The following is a 19,213-nucleotide window of genomic DNA, read 5'->3' as shown; positions in this document are numbered from 1 at the left end:
CCAGCTCCAAAGCCAAAGCCAAAGAGGAACACAAGAAGCATTCCTGCAGCTGAGAAGAACAAGGCCCCAGTGCCTGAGACTGTTGCAGAAGAAGAGGAAGAGAATGTCCTAAGGAAGCTAAAGCCCAAGATCCCAGACCACAACGATGCTCATCCTGTGGCTGAGGATATGAAGCTCGGGAGAGATTCAGGGCTGAGGAAATGGAGAGAAGCAGACCCGTATGCTTCAAGGAGAAGGACAGCAGTTGACTACAGGTTTCACACCAAGGAGCAGCATGATTTTTATGAGACAGTGCTGCTAGATAAGAAGCCCATTGTCTGTGATATGAGATGGGTTGATTGGACATACATCAAGGACAATGAGGAGCACTATCCTGGAGTGCAAGACAGCTTCATAGCTTGTGGAGTAGCTGACTTTGTTGGGCAGAAGCTCACAAAGTGGAATGAGGAGCTTATAATGCAGTTCTACTCCACGGCACATTTTTATCCAGATGGGAGGATCACATGGATGTCTGAGGGTACAAGGTACCAATCCACAGTTGCTGAGTGGGCACAGATCATTAATGCCCCAGAGGAGCAAGATGATGACTTGGATATCTATGCCAAGAAGAAGATGGACCACAACTCAATGTCAAATATGTACAAGGAGATCCCAAATGAAGCACTTGACACTTTCAAGTTTGCCTCAGTACATTACCTTCTGTCAGGGCTCCCGACTATCAATTGGATCTTGAGGCACACCTTATTGCCCAAGTCAGGTGATCACAAGATGATCAGAGGCCATGCTATCAACTTGCTACATGTGTTTGATGTGCCCCAGAAGTTCAAAGTGATGAGCCTCATAGTGGAAACAATCAAGAGGACTGCAGCAGACCAGAAGAGGAGTTGCGGATATGCCCCTCAGATTCAGGAGCTCATCAACTCCAAGATGGGCACGGGCATATATTTGTTGGACAAGGAACATTTGCCCATCCGTCCAGATTTTGAGGACAATGAAGTTGTCATGACTGAGAATGAACCGTCGTCTGCACAAGCTTACACAAAGAAGGAGAAGGCGAGGAAGGAGAAAGCTGCCAAGATGCCAACTCAAGAGGAGGCATCTGAATACTTCTTGAAGACTAAACAAGAGCAGCTTGGTTACTTGATTGCATCCACGCTGAGGATTGAGCAAAGTCTGGCCACCCTCACTCAGAATCAGCAGAGCCTAGAGAGAATCATGGAACAGAAGTTCTATGACTTGGATGTCAAAGTAACGGAGGTTCAGTCTGCAGTGGAGCAGCTCCAGGAGGACATGCAGGATAAGAGAGGCATGACTACTACTCATGCCTTTGCCAGAGTGCCAAGAGGTCCGAGGTCGTCTGCCGTGCCAGTTGCTGACACAAGAGCCACCACCTCAGCACCAGCCACAGCCTCAGTTCCACCAGCTCCAGCATCTACTTCAGCTCCAACTCCAGCGTCTACTTCAGCATCTACCGAAGCCTTCGTCCTTGGAGTGATCCGGACTCCACCACCACCTGAAGATCAAGCCTGAGCGTCGATCTAGTGCTATGCATTTTCTAGGAACTTTTTGGTAACTTGTTGCCAAAGGGGGAGAAGATGTATAGATCATAGGCTTCGAGAGAGAGTGTGTTGCTTTTCTCTCTTGCTTTATTTGGTGGTTTTTCAAACTTGTTTGCTTTTGAGTGCTTGTGAGACATTGATGATCATGTGTTTGATCATAAGCTACACTTAATGCTTGCTTAATGCTATTACCTTATCTATCTTATGTGATCTTTCACTTTTCTTGGTGATGAGTGCATGTATTTCATTCTTATCATTTTTAAGCGCTCCACCAAGATGTATGTGACATGGAAGAGTAATCCATGACTCTAACTCCTTGTGCATTTGCAGTCCAAAGCAAATTTTAAATATGCACAAATTTAGGGGGAGCTCTTACTTATCACAAACTTCTCAAAGCGATGATATATTTCATGCTTATTATCATTTGTCGAAGCTTTGATCTATATGTTGTCATCAATTACCAAAAAGGGGGAGATTGAAAGTGCAACTATCCCGAGGTGGTTTTGGTAATTCATAACAACATATAGCTCATTGAGCTAATGCTATTCCAAGATGATTATTTCAGGAAAGCTCAATGATTGGCATGGCATGGATGTGAAAGTGGAACCCTCAAAATGCTAAGGACAAAGGATTGGCTCAAGCTCAAAAGCTCAAGACTCTTCATTTTATATTTTAGTGATCCAAGATCACATTGAGTCTTTAGGAAAAGCCAATACTATCAAGGAGGGATGAGGTGTTGCTTAATGAGCCTCTTGCTTCATGTGCTTAGTGATATGCTCCAAAACCCTCAACTACTTTCCCATATCCACATATGACCTAGACCCCTAGCCAAACTCGGTCCTACCGATTCTTCCTATCCGGCGCCACCGAGTTTTCTCTTGTCACTAGCCACTGCCAAACCCTAGCAATTCGGTCCTACCAATAGGGATCTCGGTCCCACCGAGATTGCAATGTAAACTCAGTGTTTCCCCTTTGTAACTTTTCAGTCTCACCGAGTTCCACTCGGTCTCACCGAAAGAGCAAATCGGTCCCACTGAGTTTGCCTAACCAACTCTCTGGTTAGCTAATTACCAAATTCGGTCTCACCGAGTTTGTGTAATCGGTCTCACCGAGATTACGTTATGCCCAAACCCTAACCATATCGGTCCTACCGAGTTGCATGTCAGTCCCACCGAAAATCTCTAACGGTCACTAGGTTTACATTTTCGGTCCGACCGAGTTTATTGATTCGGTCCCACCGAGATTGGAAAATTGTGTAATGGTTGGATTTTGTGTGGAGGCTATATATACCCCTCCACCTCCTCTTCATTCGTGGAGAGATCCATCAGAACACACACACACCATTCCAACTCATATGTTCTGAGAGAGAACCACCTACTCATGTGTTGAGACCAAGATATTCCATTCCTACCATATGAATCTTGATCTCTAGCCTTCCCAAGTTGCTTTCCACTTAAATCTTCTTTCCACCAAATCCAAATCCTATGAGAGAGAGTTGAGTGTTGGGGAGACTATCATTTGAAGCACAAGAGCAAGGAGTTCATTACCTACACACCATTTGTTACTTCTTGGAGAGTGGTGTCTCCTAGATTGCCTAGGTGTCACTTGGGAGCCTCCGACAAGATTGTGGAGTTGAACCAAGGAGTTTGTAAGGGCAAGGAGATCGCCTACTTCGTGAAGATCTACCGCTAGTGAGGCAAGTCCTGTGTGGGCGATGGCCATGGTGGGATAGACAAGGTTGCTTCTTCGTGGACCCTTTGTGGGTGGTTGCTTCTTCGTGGACCCTTCGTGGGTGGAGCCCTGTGTGGACTCGCGCAACCGTTACCCTTGGGTGGAGCCCTGTGTGGACTCACGCAACTGTTACCCTTCGTGGGTTGAAGTCTCCATCAACGTGGATGTAGGATAGCACCACCTATCCGAACCACGGGAAAAACATCTGTGTCTCCAATTGCGTTTGAATTCTCCAAGCCCTTCCCTTTACATTCTTGCAAGTTGCATGCTTTACTTTCCGCTGCCTATATACTCTTTGCATGCTTGCTGGAATTATGTGATGATTGCTTGACTTGTCCTAAATTAGCTAAAATCTGCCAAGAACTAAAATTGGGAAAAGGTTAAGTTTTTATTTTGTCAAGTAGTCTAATCACCCCCCTCTAGACGTACTTTCGATCCTACAGTCATGTCACCTGATGAATGAGCATGAGCAAGTCACCGTCCTCGTGGTCCGGTTTACATCAGCTTGCCAGGACCGCGCCCACAATTAACTCACCCGTTCGTGCCGGTTTATGACACCGGTGCCGATTTTTCCCGTCCGCACCGGCTTACTGCGGTCGTCTTTACCGTCCGTCTCTTGCGGCCTGGTCTACATCAACACACCAGGCCGCGCCTGTCTGCGTGAGCTGTTCATTGAGTATGGGCAAGTCACTACTTGGGAAGCCCGGTTTCTCTTCCAACAATTTGGAGGCAAATTATCATATATTATCAGCCGTCGTCTGCACTGGATGGTTCAATGGGCAGGTGCACAAGTCGCCGCCACTACAGTTTGGTTAACTTCAAACAGCCAGTTGGAAGGAGCCATTGGCCGAGTTGCTGACGCGGCTCATATGGGATCATTTATAACCCGCCGCAGTCACCTCAACCTTCTGAAGGTTCACATCACGCTATCACCACCAATGATATACACCTCCTGCTATACTCAAATATGGAGAATCTCAAGCCAACTCCTCGAGTCATCTTGAGACTCGGGGGCTACAATGGCATGACTCAGCAAAATTGGCCAGTATCAATAATCCAGAACTCTGGGTCACTGAAGGGAAGATAACCCGGTCCCGAAGGCTACCGCCATATTGGTGAAAACTTAAAAGGCCATCAGAAAATTTCCGGGTCAAAATAAAGATTCCGGTTTAAGAGACATCTCTCTCCCGCAAAGCTTTGAAGCTCTCAAATCCGGTTCAAACATCCGACTCAAGTTTTGAAGCTTTCAAATCCGGTTTAAAGTTCCGGTTCAAAAAGAATTAATCTCTCGCAAGATTCTAGTTCTCAAAAAATTAAAGGTTGCCAAAGAGAACTTGCTGCCATGATGCACGGTTCAAACATGGGTGTCCTGCTTTATGGGCTCATCTTCATATGATTACTTGGGGGCTTCCTGTTCAAACATAGGTGTATTCACCATAGAGAACATGGCGTTACTACCCTCTTGATGCGGCTATCAAGACAATATTATCATCAGGGGCCAAAGAGAGTTTGTTGCACACCACAACTCAAACATAGGCACCCGGCAAGCACAGCTCAGAAATATATCACATGGGGGCTTCTGCTTGCAAAGCAGAGTCCTGTCCATTAATCCGGCTATCACGCCACAACAAAGCTTGGGAGCTTCACACCCAAGGGGCCAAAGAGAGTCTTGTTGCTACGCACAACTCAAACATAGGCACCCATTGAGCACAGCTCACAAAGTTACTTGGGGGCTCTTTGTGTAAAGTAACAAAGAGTTTGAAAGGACCCTTGTAATTGGGTATCGACCCACGGCTTGGAAGCCTGGTGTATTCACCTAAAACCCCGAGTTTACCTGCCTTCATCAAGTAAGCCACTCCTATCCAGGTAATCCTGGCATGACCCGCCAAACGTTTGACAAGTTACTCTTATACAGACCCTGAACTTGTCAAAGTTAAAATGACGATTGGTTAGTTGGAGGCCCATCTTAAAAGGCTTTGTCAAATGGTTTAACTTAGCGGCCTGGCAGCCCATGAAAATCCTCGAATTTGGGCCTGGCAGCCCTTGAAAAGCCTCGACTACACGGTTTTATTTTCTTTGTCAAGATTTTTCTCTTTTGATAAATTTTATGTTGAACCGGTGTCTATTGACCCGGCATGACTATCAGTCATCAAATTAACCCGGTGTTCATTAACCCGGCTCGACTTTCAACTACAAGTTGTCAGTACATAATTACTTATAATCCGGTGTTTATTGATCCGGCCTGGCTTTGGACTATAAGTCGCCAGTATATATTTGGATTGCGCCATTGGAATTATGTGCTTATAAATCATTATGTATATTATTCAAATAGCCAACATGGCTGGATTTTTATTATGGTATTAATAACCAGTATTATGATTAAGGTTTTCAAAGTCGCTTTAGCGCAAATGGCTATCATATTATCAATAGATATGATTTATTCTACAATTGAAGGAATAGTCCCGAGTTGCTGCAGGCTTACGACCCGGCACTTGGGGGCTACATTATTTTAGTTGAAATTACATTAAATACACAAGTCTCATGTCGCTGCAAGCATGCACCATGACACTTGGGGGCTAATGCAAAGTCATTTTTTGCTCACCTTCTTGAAGACCCGACTCATCACATGGTAATGAGCCGGCCCTTGGGGGCTACCAATTGCCTCTGTCAAAAATTTAAGGTACAAAGCTTTTTATCCATTACATTGAAGGGTCCACTGCTCAGTTGGTAAAGCACAAGGCTCTTAACCTTGTGGACGTGAATTCAATCCCCATGATGGGGGTTACATCATATGATGTTATTTTCATTGAAGAATATATCAAAGTCCCAGCTCAATATTATCTTACTGACCCGGCCCTTGGGGGCTACATGTTGATGATCAAAGTTTACAAGATTATATTTACAAAGTCCCTGCTCATTATTGCATAATGACCCGGCCCTTGGGGGCTACAATGGTTGAAGTTTTTATGAGAATAAGGCAATTTCAAGTCCCAGATTGCTGCAAGCATGACAACCCGGCACTTGGGGGCTACATATGTACAATACTCAATTCTGACTAGTGATTGATGAACAACCTGGATTTCTTCAAGATTGTGATATTCATATTGAAGCAAGTCTTAAGCTGTTGCTATGCTACCATCTTAAGACTTGGAGGCTACAAGTGATAGGCATATAAGAGGTATATTTTCAAGCTTCATGTTAACTACAATTATGACCTGGTGCCATCAATATTTGTAAACCGGCAAGTTCAAGTCTTAAACCGGCACAGTTCTATATTCTCAAACCGGCAAGTTCTACATTCTTAAACCGGCGGAAGATCAAATGAGTATTTCAACGGCCAATATTTTTGTTAAGCATTGGGAGCTGAAATCAAAGGAGTTATTCTTCTCAATATTTCACTATGACAAACTGATGTCAGCAAATTGATTATGAAGCCAGTCTATTGACTCGGATTTTATAGAAGAAGGAAGTGACAAGGACTTAAGGATAATCAAGATCAGTTTAACATGGATAAATCCAAATTAAACTGGGGGCTAATGTCGGGGATATACCCCGCGGTATGAACCAGCTGGAGTTGTAAACCGGCTGGGACTTGGTAAACCGGCGGAGAGTTAAGATGGAGAGTCAAGACAGATGGCTAAGACAGACGGTAAACTAGCTGGTGTTAAACCGGCAGACAATGTTAAACCGGCAGACAATGTTAAACCGGCAGACGTTAAGAAGCCTAGGAAGGGAAGTCAAAATAGTTTAAGTTAAAGTCCGAGTTGGACTCCACATGTAACCCGCCCCTTCAACATATATAAGGAGGGGCAGGGCTCCTTAAAGGGGGACAAGCAAACAACAATCTCTAGGGCTAGACACAATTAGAGGAGAGCCGATTTATGGCGACTCCCTCGTGATGATAATGAGATCTAGCCTCAAATAGCATGTAGGGTTGTTACCGGATGATGTTTCCCAGGGCCCGAAGATTTCTAAATCCTCATCTTGTGTTGTGTTTCTCGATTCTTCTCAACCCCTCTCAAGCTACCACATAGATGCGTTGGCCTCACGACTAAGTCCTTCTGCTAGGACATCTGACATGACAATTCCACGATAGAACCCGATCGAGCGATTCCTTCGCTACTGCTGCTAACTGAAGCCGATCGATGGGATGAACAGTGAGCGTTGCAGGGGGGTTTGGATGAACAATGAGCGGTGTCGTTGCCTCTGGATGAACAGGACCCCGTGGTGTGGTGGAGGGCTGGATGAACAGTAGACGGTGGAGGGGTGCCGTGGAGGGGTGGATGAACAGGACCCCATGGTGTGGAGGGCTGGATGAACAGTAGACGGTGGAGGGGTGGTTGAACAGGACCCCATGGTGTGGAGGGCTGGATGAACAGTAGACGGTGGAGGGGTGCCCATGGAGGGGTGTTTGAACAGGACCTCGTGGTGTGGAGGGCTGGATGAACAGTACACGGTGGAGGGGTGTTTGAACAGTAGCCGGTGGAGTAGCGCGCGGTGGAGGCTGGAGGAGGTCGACGGTGGAGATGAATAGTATCCCGTGGAGTCCCGTTTTGCGGTACGCCACACCCCTCCCGATGAACAGGACCCCCGTTTCAACCGTAGCGCTCCAACACAAGTCCGTTTTGTCCGTTTTGCGGTACGCCACACCCCTCCCGATCAACAGGACCCCCATTTCGACCGTAGGTGGTCCGGTTCCTCCGTTTTGTGGTACGCCAGACCCCTCCCGATGAACAGGATCCCATTTCGAACGTGGCTGGTCGAACACAAGGCCGTTTCCTCCGTTCTGCGGTACGCCAGGCCTCATTTCCATCGCTTGTTCCGTCCAAGCCCTCCCGATGAACACGACGCATTCCGTTGCCTCGCCATGAACACGAAGCATTCCGTTGCCTCCCCATGAACACGACGACGATGCTGTTTCTCCGTTCCGACCCAGCCATGTACACGAGCCCTGGCCGTACGTATGCGCAAGTAGGCGTTCGAGACCCCTCCCGTATGTACACATACGTGGCCGTATTTTCTTTCTTGCACCCTGGCCGCTGTACGTACGTGTACATGCTACGTGCGCGCCTCTACTACGAAATGTGCGCGCCTCTACTACGACACGTGCACGCCTCTACATCGACCAGTATGTACGTACACATTCACGACCAGAATGACAACGCTACGTACGCTTCGACCAGGTGAGTCCCGACTGTCAGGCACTTCCTTGCCTGCGAAGATGTAGCTGGTGGGTCCCAGCAGTCAGGGGGCGAATCATTTTTTTCTAGGCGCACTTCCTTGCGTGCGAAGATGTAGCTAGTGGGTCCCAGCAGTCAGGGGGAAACATTTTTTTCACGAAATACAGTGGCCCATCCGGTGGGTCCCAGCTGTCAGGTGGAGCAATCATTATTTTCCGCGTAATAAGGAGGCACTTCCTTGCTGCGGCCGTGGACCCAGCTGTCAGCCTCTCCACGTACAGTCCACGTCCGATGGAAGTCGTTCCTTGACCATGTTAACCATGCTGAGCCGAGAGCACCAGGGCAGTGGACGACGACGAGGCCTAGGAAGGGGACGACACGGAGGCAGGGAAGACTTGGCAATTGTTTCCCACGCCGAGGGGAGTACGACTGTACGAGGGTTTACTGGTTCGTCTGTCGTCGCCGGAGAATAACAGCAGGTGTGGGTGAGTAGAGGGATGGCTAGGCCAGCGATGGGACTACGGTCGGGCGGTGAGGTCTGCGCGGTAGCACAGCCGGTCGCGAGGAGGAGGGAGCAGGCAGTCCCGTCGGCGATTGTTTGAGCGGCTGGAGCAGGAAGAGCAGAGATTGAAGAAACACGATGGCCGTTGGATGGACATCCAACAGTCAGTGCTTGTGCGTCAACCTTTTTTTAGGAAAGCCTCAAATCTGTGGAAAACAGCATACAACCCATCTGCCATTATTTCTAATAATTTACAGCCCATTTTCTAATTCTTAAGGTTTTTTTGGAGCCCATATTCTTTTTGTTAGCATTACAGCCCATATTGTGGCAACGGTTAAAAAATTATACGAAATTTTGCATATTTCGGTGCGGTCCGAACTATTTTTAATCCCGAAATTTCGACTCACATTCAAACTGATTTTAAAAATAAATGTATATGAATATAAAATCCAACAAATTCTCCACGGATAAAAATTAACGTAATTTAAAATCTTGAAATGAAAAAAAAGATATTTGAAACTAATTGCCGGTTTGATGTGTTTTAAAAATGTACAACCCATTTCTCATTAATGATGGGCCATTTTCTCGGCCAGCCGAATGAAATCTCTCCTCGTCTTGAAAGATTTGCAGCCCAACAGGCCTGACAAAGCGACTTGGCAAATCACAAAAAAACTGGGTTGTGGCCGTGGACCCAGCTGTCAGCCTCTCCACGTACAGTACTCTTCTGATGGAAGTCGTTCCTTGACCACGTTGACCACGCCACGCGGAGAGCACCACGGTGGTGGACGATGGCGAGGCCTAGGAAGGGGATGACGCTGCAATGGAAGCCCGCGTGGAGAGGACTATGAGGGTTCACTGGTTCGACTGCGGTGCGAGGCTGTCGTCGCCGCAGGGCCTGGCCAGCGATGGGAATAGTAGGGGCGGTGAGGCCTCTGCGGCAGCACAGCCAGCCACGGGAGGCAGGAGCATGCGGTACGACCGGCGCTGCTTTGGGCGGCTGGAGCAAGAAGACCAGAGGTTGAAGAAGCACTACGGCCGTTGGATGGACATCGTACGGTCACTGGATCTAGAATCGTTCATATTGACTAAGTTGACAAAGCCCTTCCTCCCCGTCAACTTAGTAGGCCCACAAGTCAGCCTCCCAGCAAGGTGGATCCCAGCTAGTCGGGGGAGTATTCATTTTTTTGTGCGTAATAAGGAGGCACTTCCGGTGGGTCCGAGCTGACAGCTGGGGGAATGTTTTTTTCATGAAATACGGTGGCTCGTTCGATGGGTCCCAGCAGTCAGGGGGAAACGATTTTTTTCGCAAAATACTGGTGGCCTGTCCGGTGGGTCCCCGCTGTCAGGTGGAGGAATAATTATTTTCCGCATAATAAGGAGGCACTTCCTTGCGGCTCCCGTGGACCCAGCTGTCAGCCTCTCCACGTACAGTACTCTTCCGATGGAAGTCGGTGGTTGACCACATTGACCACGCCGCACCGAGAGCACCATGGCGGTGGACGACGGCGAGGCCTAGGAAGGGGACGACACGGAGCCGTGCAAGACGTGGCAATGGATGCCCACGCGGAGAGTAGTACGAGCGTTCACTGGTTCGGCTGCGGTGTGAGGCTGCCGTCGCCGCAGAATAACAGGGGGTGTGGGTGAGTGGAGGGATGGCTTGGCCAGTGGTGGGAGTAGTATGGGGGCGGTGAGGTCTCTGCGGTAGCATAGCCGGCCATAGGAGGCAGGAGCAGGCGTCACGACCGGCGCTTCTTTGGGCGGCTGGAGCAAGAAGACCAGTGGTTGAAGAAGCGCTATGGCCGTTGGATGGACATCATACGGTCACTGGAGTATTGACTAAGTTGACAAAGCTCTCCCTCCCTGTCAACTTAGTAGGCCCATAAGCCAGCCCAACAATATGGTGGGTCCCAGCTAGCAGGGGGTATTCATTTTTTTGGGCGTAATAAGGAGGCACTTCCTTGCGTGCGAAGATATAGCTGGTGGGTCCGACCTGTCAGCGGGGGGGGGGGGGACGTTTTTTTCACGAAATACAAAGGCCCTTCCTGTGGGTCCTAGCTGTCAGGTGGAGGAATCATTATTTTGCGCGTAATAAGGAGGCATTTCCTTGCGTGCGGCCGTGGACCCAGCTGTCAGCCTCTCCACGTACAGTCCACTTCCGATGGATGTCGTTCATTGACCATGTTGACCAGGCCGTGCCGAGAGCCCAGGGCGATGGACGACAACGAGGCCTAGGAAGGGAACGACACGGAGCCAGGGAATACTCGGCAGTTGTTTCCCACACGGAGGAGTACGGAGGTTTACTGGTTCGTCTGCCGTCGCTAGAGAATAACAGCATGTGTGGGTGAGTAGAGGGATGGCTAGGCCAGCGATCGGAGTACGGTGGGGCCGTGAGGCCTGCGCAGCAGCATAGCCGGCCACGGGAGGAGGGAGCAGGCAGTCCCGCCGGCGCTTGTTTGAGCGGCTTGAGCATGAAGAGCAGAGATTGAAGAAGCACGACAGCCGTTGGATGGACATCCAATAGTCACTGCTCTCGTGTGTTGACTAAGTTGACAGGGCGTTGCGTGTGCATCAACCTTTTTTTACGAAAGCATACACGTCAACCTGTAGTAGGCACACAAGTCAGCCTCAAATCTGTGGAAAACAGCATACATCCCATCTGCCATTATTTCTAATAATGTACAGCCCATTTGCTAATTCTTAAGAATTTTTTTGGAGCCCATCTTCTTTTTCTTAGCATCACACCCCATATTGTGGCCACGGTTAAAAAGTATACGAAATTTTGCATATTTCGGAGCGGTCAACTATTTTTAATCCAGAAATATCGATTCACATTCAAACTATTTTGAAAAATAATTTATATAAATATAAAATCCAAATAATTGTCCACGCATAAAAATCAATGGAATTTAAGATCTTGTAATGAAAAAAAATTGAAACTAATTCCCGTTTTGATGTGTTTAAAAAATGTACAACCCATTTCTGGGGAAACCAAATGAAACTCTCCTCGTCTTGAAAGATTTGCAGCCCAGCAGGGCTGATAAAGCATGTAGGCCTTGTTTGGGTATTTCTTAAAAAAATAGAACTGGGCTAGCCATTTTCAGCAAGAAAAAAACACAACTGGGCTCATGATGTGGTAAACATAAATAAAACCCTGGCTAGACGGGCCACAGCCCCCACACAGCCCCGTTGTTACCCTGATCCATCGCTAAAACAAGTATAAATAACAACTTCTTGTTCCTCAAAAAAAACTGCGCGACTTGCTGGGTCCCTGGTGTCAGCCGCTCGTAGTGTAATTCTCTCGTTTATTGACTACGTTGACAATGGCGTGAGCCCCAGATGTCCAACCATTAGGAGGAACCATATTTTTGGGCTTGTACTATAGAGGCACTTGCTTGCATACTGCCATGACGCTGGTGGGTCCCTACTGTCATCCTCTCCACGTACAGTCATCTCCTTGTTCCTCTCGGTTGTTGACGATGTTGACAACGCAAGAGGGCGGCGCACCGCGCACGGCGAGCGAACCAAGGCCGCAAGGAGGAGGACGACGGCGAGGCCTCGGACGGAACAAACAGGAGCCGTTGAAGATGCGCCGGTCCAGTCGCAGGCGGAGGGGAGTACGAGGGTTGACTGATTCGGGCGCGGGTGCGTGTTGGGGCTGACGTCGCCGGAGAATAACAGGATGTGTGGGGGAATAGAGGGAGGGACTGGCCAACGTTGGAGGGTACATACGGTAAGGCGGCGGAGGCGCAGCCAACCATGGGAGGAGGGAGCAGGCAGAGCCGACAGGGTGGTTTGGTTTGGGCGATTGGAGGAAGAAGACAAGAGATAGAAGATACACGACATATGTTGGATGTCAATCCAATGGCTGGTAGGCAGAATCGTTTGTTGACTGGCTAGTAAGTCGACACCACCTTGGATAGGCTATTTCCTCGCGGGTCCCAAATGTCAGAATCCAAATCTGTCACGGTCATGCAGCCTTTCCTATGAAAATTTACAGCCCATTTGATGTGCTAGTTCGAAATAAGTTTGTGGGTGCTAGTGGGGGCTTATCACTTGGCTTCTATAATGCACAGTGAGCTCAAGCAGCCGGCGAGAGTGATGTTATTTCCCTTGGTTTGGATTTGTTACAATATTTCACTCTAAATTAAACGAATGGCAAGCCATTTGCCTTGTTTCAAAGAAAATATGACAGTCACAGCCGAGTTGAAAAGGGCAGGAACATCTAACTCCAGCTTACAAATTGTACAAAAGCACGAGGGTTAATTTTTCATCAGGTTTACAAAAAAACCAGATTGAAAAGGGCAACAACATCTAACTCCAGCACTATTTTTGACAGTCACAGTCAAATGGATCGGTCAGATCCATAGAATGAACATCCCGGGTCATAAAATTTACTAGATTATGACCACAATATGTTGTAAATAGAAGCCCGGCATGTTCAGAAGCTCTTTTGCCCACCTGAAACTCCTTTTTTTGCTCTTCGACATACCCATCCATCAAAACCATGCTGTTGATAAACTTAAGCCTGATGGACAATAGTAACCTCGCATTCAGCAAGAAGAATGTGACAAATCTTGTGTTTGCACGGTTGGCTACATATCGTTCTAGCGTTATTGTCTTCAATCGAATCTCATGAGAAGTGAGAAAATCCCAATGCTTACGAATCCACCGATTGGTTATAACTTTCTTACCCCATCTTGTTGCCTAAATAGACATGAAGATTGAAAATAGTTAAGGTCTAAAGAAGAGTGTCGAAAGAGCAACAGCTGAACGATTAATTCTAGTACACTATATGCGGGCTTCCAATGTGTGTGAAATTATCACCTTTATATACAACTTCTCCACACATGGAAAGCATTGCAGCAAGCCAATAATCTTGTTCAGATCAAAACTATTCATTTGGATATATAAGATCTTGACAGAATCCAGCACCATTGATAAGGGCGATAGGCCATCCATGGAGAAACTCTTCATTGAGCATAGAACATAATATTAGTACAAAATGTGTAATCCAAGATGATATATAAATTATGCGTAGAAATTTAAAATGCAGCTTATGGTTACAATTGTAGATGATAATATAAAGTACATGAAGAACTGTGGAGCCAAACACCATATTGAAATGAGCATAGAGATCATGTACTACACCCAAGGTCTCCACTTTAGGCGCAGAGAGGACGGTTATTTGCAACGGTGAATAACTAGAATCAAGGATCAACCTTTGAAGTGAAGGGGCATCTTGGATGATGAGCTGCCTTCCATCAAAAGTAATTCCAATTCTTACAAGGTTAGGCGACTTTATTTGGAGACAACCGATTCTAACTGTGAAAACAAGCACCAAGCACTCCAGCGCAGGGCAACTGGAGTGGATGATGCTGTGCAATGAGGCCTCCGATATACGAACCCGCACAAGTGAAAGTTTCTTGAGAAATGGGAGTCGAAGGTTTCATACCAGATTGTCTGGTAGGTAGCACTGTGCAAAGGTGGCGGTATGGAGAGAGGACGAAAACCCTGAGATGGACATCGGTGCTGAGGGCACAAGTTCATGGCGTTCGGTATGTGGTATGTGATTTCTAGGGGAATAGTAGAACTCAAGCAGTTGTAGTTCTGTGAATTCAGGGGATTCCAGCCAGGCGTCCACCGTGCTGGGCATAGTATGCTTGCTCAGGTAGCATGACGGGATGCAGAGGCTTTGAACGGAGCCCTGGTGGGAGGAGATGATGGCTCTGGGGATTTCAAAATCATTGAAGAGAGATAGCTGACGACAGTCGAGATTAAGGGGAACGGCGCGCCATAGAGGGCGCCACCAAATTGAGAGGACTTTGGTGCGGCAGCAATCCTTGGTGGGGAGAAGCGAGATGATCTCCCCAAGGATGGCGTCCGGGAGATCGCTGATGCAGTCCACCCGATATTCTATGGGTTCCTAGGATCTGGTGGGGGCGGGGTCGCCCCTTCTCCCCGCGCTGCCGGGTGTGGGATCTACAACAGGCGTCGCCGCTGGTGGAGCCTCATCTTCTTGGCGCAGGGGTCAGCCGACTCCATTTTCCTCGAGGGCGTCGTGTCGCGCTCATGGATTTGAGCAGAGTAACGAATGACGAGCCTAGTTGTAGTGCGAGCGAAGAAGAAGGGGAGCTGGGGGTTTTCTGTAGGAGTGAGGAAGAAGGGGAGCTGGGGTTTTCTGTAGGAGTGAGGTGATGAATTTGGGGGTACGAGTGGAGCGAGCTGACGTGAGGTGGGTGGGAGCGAGGAGGAAGAAGAGCACCGAGGTTTTTTTGGGGGGGGGGCGGTGTGCTGGGTGTGGGTAGTGCCTCTCATTCAGTAAATATCTGGGCTTTTGAATTGATTTTACTATTTACTAGTGAGGATGGGCTGTTTTGTCTTGGGACCCGAGAAACAATTACTACTAGTACAGTGGAGACACTCTACCGCTACCCAGAAAAACAATTACTACTAGTACAGTGAAGACACTCTACCGCTTATGGCTCCTCCTAGGTCATTGAAACGTCTCCCTCTACTGAATGCCGTTATACTTTTGTTCACCGAAATGCGGGCCATGCAGCGCGCGGGCCGAAATGCCATCCACCAAATTAGAAGGCAGTATGCAGGCGGAGAGTCACCCCGGTCGTAGCGCAGCAGTAACGAGCCGTCGTATCACAAAACCCCACCTCCCCGCAGTCTAAGTTTGACGGATGAAGCAACCATCATTTCACTCTTCGCTGAATCCCCTTCTCCCTCACCGTCTTCAAGAAAGGCAACACTTGCATCTGCCACTGTTCTTCTCTCCGAACGAAGGGAAGGCAAGCGGATCCGTGACATTGGTATATTTTCGTTCAGAGGAAAAAAAAAGAAATTTTGCAAAGCAGTATGTGGCGACCAGACCTCAAACAGTCTGATCTCTGTGCTCCGGTGTCATCCCTGGATCAGTAATGCTGACACCACAAAGTACTCGGAGGATTTATAGCAGAGTAGCAATCACACACTTATTACATCGAGTGTCTCAAAAGAGAACTTATTACAATAAATATGGCTTAAGGCCATCTAATAACGATAACAGCGGAAGGCTTGGAAGATAAGTGAGTCCATCAACTCCAACGGCATCACTGAGTATAGAACCACGACCTAAAAACTCCTTAATCGTCATGTGAAAAGTCTGCAACATTAATGTTGCAGCCCGAAAACGGGTCAGCACATGGAATATGCTGGCAAGGTAACACATAGAGAGTAATGGAATGCAACAGCTATACTATATGCATATTTGGCTGGTGGAAAGCTCTATGGTTACAGTTTTTGCGTAAAGCCAATTTTTCCCTACTTCAAAGGAATAAATTTAATTACTATCATGGTGGTTGTTAAACATTGAGAATGGTTGACAGCATTCTCAATCCCAATTAAAATAACATCATTAAACCCACCAAATTTAACTTTAGAGTAACATGTTGAGATTCACAAGATAATCCAGGTACTAGATACTCAAGATTGTCCATAACCGGGGACACGGCTAACCATGATTAGTTTATTACACTCTGCAAAGGTTTGCGCACTTTTCCCCACAAGACTCGATCGCCTCCGTTTGGTTTGTCGCACTACAGGGTGTTTGAGAAGACGGATGACCGAGACATAGTCTTTCAGAAGCGCTAGCACCTTACGATCGGGTAGACCGTACCACCTACATCCCCTACATCTGCTAGTCTACCACTGTAAGAGTTCGCACAACTTAGTCAACTATGCCAAAGCCCATAATGGCTTGTATGAAAAATCTCATGATCCCTTTGAGCCTGGGTGGCGGTCCAAAAGAAAAACAGGCAAGTCCTGGAAACCCCAGGTGCCTCAATCCACCCAGATGTGTGTTTAAGTTGCCACCTTAGATAAACCATTAATTATCAATCTCACATCTGTCATGGATTTCACTCACCCAATCCACGTCTACTAGCATAGCATGGCATAATAAGCAAACGTAGAAGTAACTCCAAACAGGTAATAGGTACTACCACATTGTAACATCCCAAATTTTCAATTTGGAATGTTATACACTAGGTCATCATGCATATCATATTTTATTTTGCTTTTGGTTTTGATCCTAGAAAATCCTAAGCAACTCAAGGACCCATGGAGAGAGTTGGGGATTTCGTTATTTACATATTTGAGTTTTCTCACATTATGTAAACAGGATCATTTGATTTTATTTATTTTATCACCAATTATTTCTATTACAAAAATATGAGAGCGGGAATACAATGACTTTCCCAAAATATAGAAATATTGAGGATTTAATAAAAAATCAAATAAGATTTATTTCGAAGTTTTTTGGCATTTTTATTTGAATTTAGGAAAAATGCGCGTTTTTCAAGGTTGTAGTTTGGGCCCAGATAAATGTTCACTTTATCGGGCTTGATTTTAGGAACCCGGCAAAATTTATTTCGCGATTTTTGGAGTCTGTTTAGTATTTCTTTTTATTTTTCTTCCGAGCAGAATTATTTTAAAAAAGAATACGGAACCGACTCCGGGCCGTACCCGGCCAGGACTCCCTGGCCTGGGGCCTTTATAAGCCGCCCGAGCCGTCCCGAGAGAGAGAGCCCAGCCGCCGCCGCCTTGACATAACCCTAATCTGCCGTCGCCGCCCATCGCCGCCGTCGCTGGAGCGCGCCGCCCGAGGTTCTCCGCCGCCGCCTCGTTTTTCCGTGCAGTTTAAAAAAAATTCTGTTCGTCGTTTTTCTTTTTCGTCGGATTTTCCGCGGTTATTTTCTGATCGCGATTTCTGATCTGATTTTCGTTTTAGTATAACTTTTCGCTCGTTTATCGGAATCAGGCGATTCAAGCGCCTGGAGTTTCGTCTCGAAACCCTCTTTCCGAATAATCAACTTAAACAAGTTTTTTCTACTGTAAAATTTGCCCTAGATCCAGATTACTAGAACGAAGTTGTTTTCTTTCGCCGTTTGATTTCTTTTGCTTCGTTCGATTTGATTCTTTTGCCAACCGGAGTTCTTAAGTTGAACTTTCTGGTTAGATCTTCTATTTGAGTTTTACCTGTGCATTAGATGAGTACGTATTGTATGCTTGTTGTTTGTCTGCGATAGAATACCTGGAGTGCGCCGCTTGTTACTTCGAATCTCTAGGTTACGCGGATCATCAGCAAGGCAAGTAACACTTTGATCATACCCTTTTCTACAACCCAGTTTTATTGCATTAGATCAATTCTCACACATTGCATGATTAGGATCTAATTAAATTGTGGGATGGGAAGTAGATGAGGTAGTACCAATTACCTGTTTCTTATCAAACCTTTGGGAGTTACTTCTACGTTTGCTTATTATGCCATGCTATGCTAGTAGACGTGGATTGGGTGAGTGATATCCATGACAGATGTGAGATGGTTAATTAATGGTTTATCTAAGGTGGCAACCTAACACACATCTGGGTGGATCGAGGCACCTGGATTCCCAGGACTTGCCTGTTTTTATTGGACCGCCACCCAGGCCCAAAGGGATCATGAGATTATTCATACTAGAAACTTCCATGTGCAGCCACAAGCCATTATGGGCTCTGGCATGGTTGACTAAGTTGTGCGAACTTTACAGTGGTAGACTAGCAGATGTAGGGGATGTAGGTGGTACGGTCTACCCGATCGTAAGGTGCTAGCGCTTCTGAAAGACTATGTCTCGGTCATCCGTCTTCTCAAACACCCTGTAGTGCGACAAACCAAACGGAGGCGATCGAGTCTTGTGGGGAAAAGTGCGCAAACCTCTGCAGAGTGTAACAAACTAATCATGGTTAGCCGTGTCCCCGGTTATGGACATCTTGAGTATCTAGTACCTGGATTTTCATGTGAATCTCAACATGTTACCCTAAATTAATTTTGTGGGATTTTAATGATGTTACTTAATTGGGATTGAGGATGCTGTCAACCATTCTCAATGTTTCACAACCACCATGATAGTAATTAATTTTATTCCTTTGTAGTAGGGAAAAATTGGCTTTACGCAAAAATAGTAACCATAGAGCTTTCCACCAGCCAAATATGCATATAGTATAGCCATTGCATTCCATTATTCTCTATGTGTTACCTTGCCAGCATATTCCATGTGGTGACCCGTTTTCGGGCTGCAACATTAATGTTGCAGACTTTTCAGACGATGATTAAGGAGTCTTTAGGTCGTGGTTCTATACTCAGTGATGCCGTTGGAGTTGATGGACTCACTTATCTTCCAAGCCTTCCGCTGTTATCGTTATTAGATGGCCTTAAG

The sequence above is a fragment of the Triticum urartu genome, chromosome 3A (assembly GCF_056163025.1).
Source record: "Triticum urartu cultivar PI428250 chromosome 3A, HENAU_Tu73, whole genome shotgun sequence".
In the NCBI taxonomy this organism is placed as follows: Eukaryota; Viridiplantae; Streptophyta; class Magnoliopsida; order Poales; family Poaceae; genus Triticum; species Triticum urartu.
The sequence above is the reverse complement of the archived record's forward strand: the minus strand, read 5'-3'. Positions refer to the sequence as shown.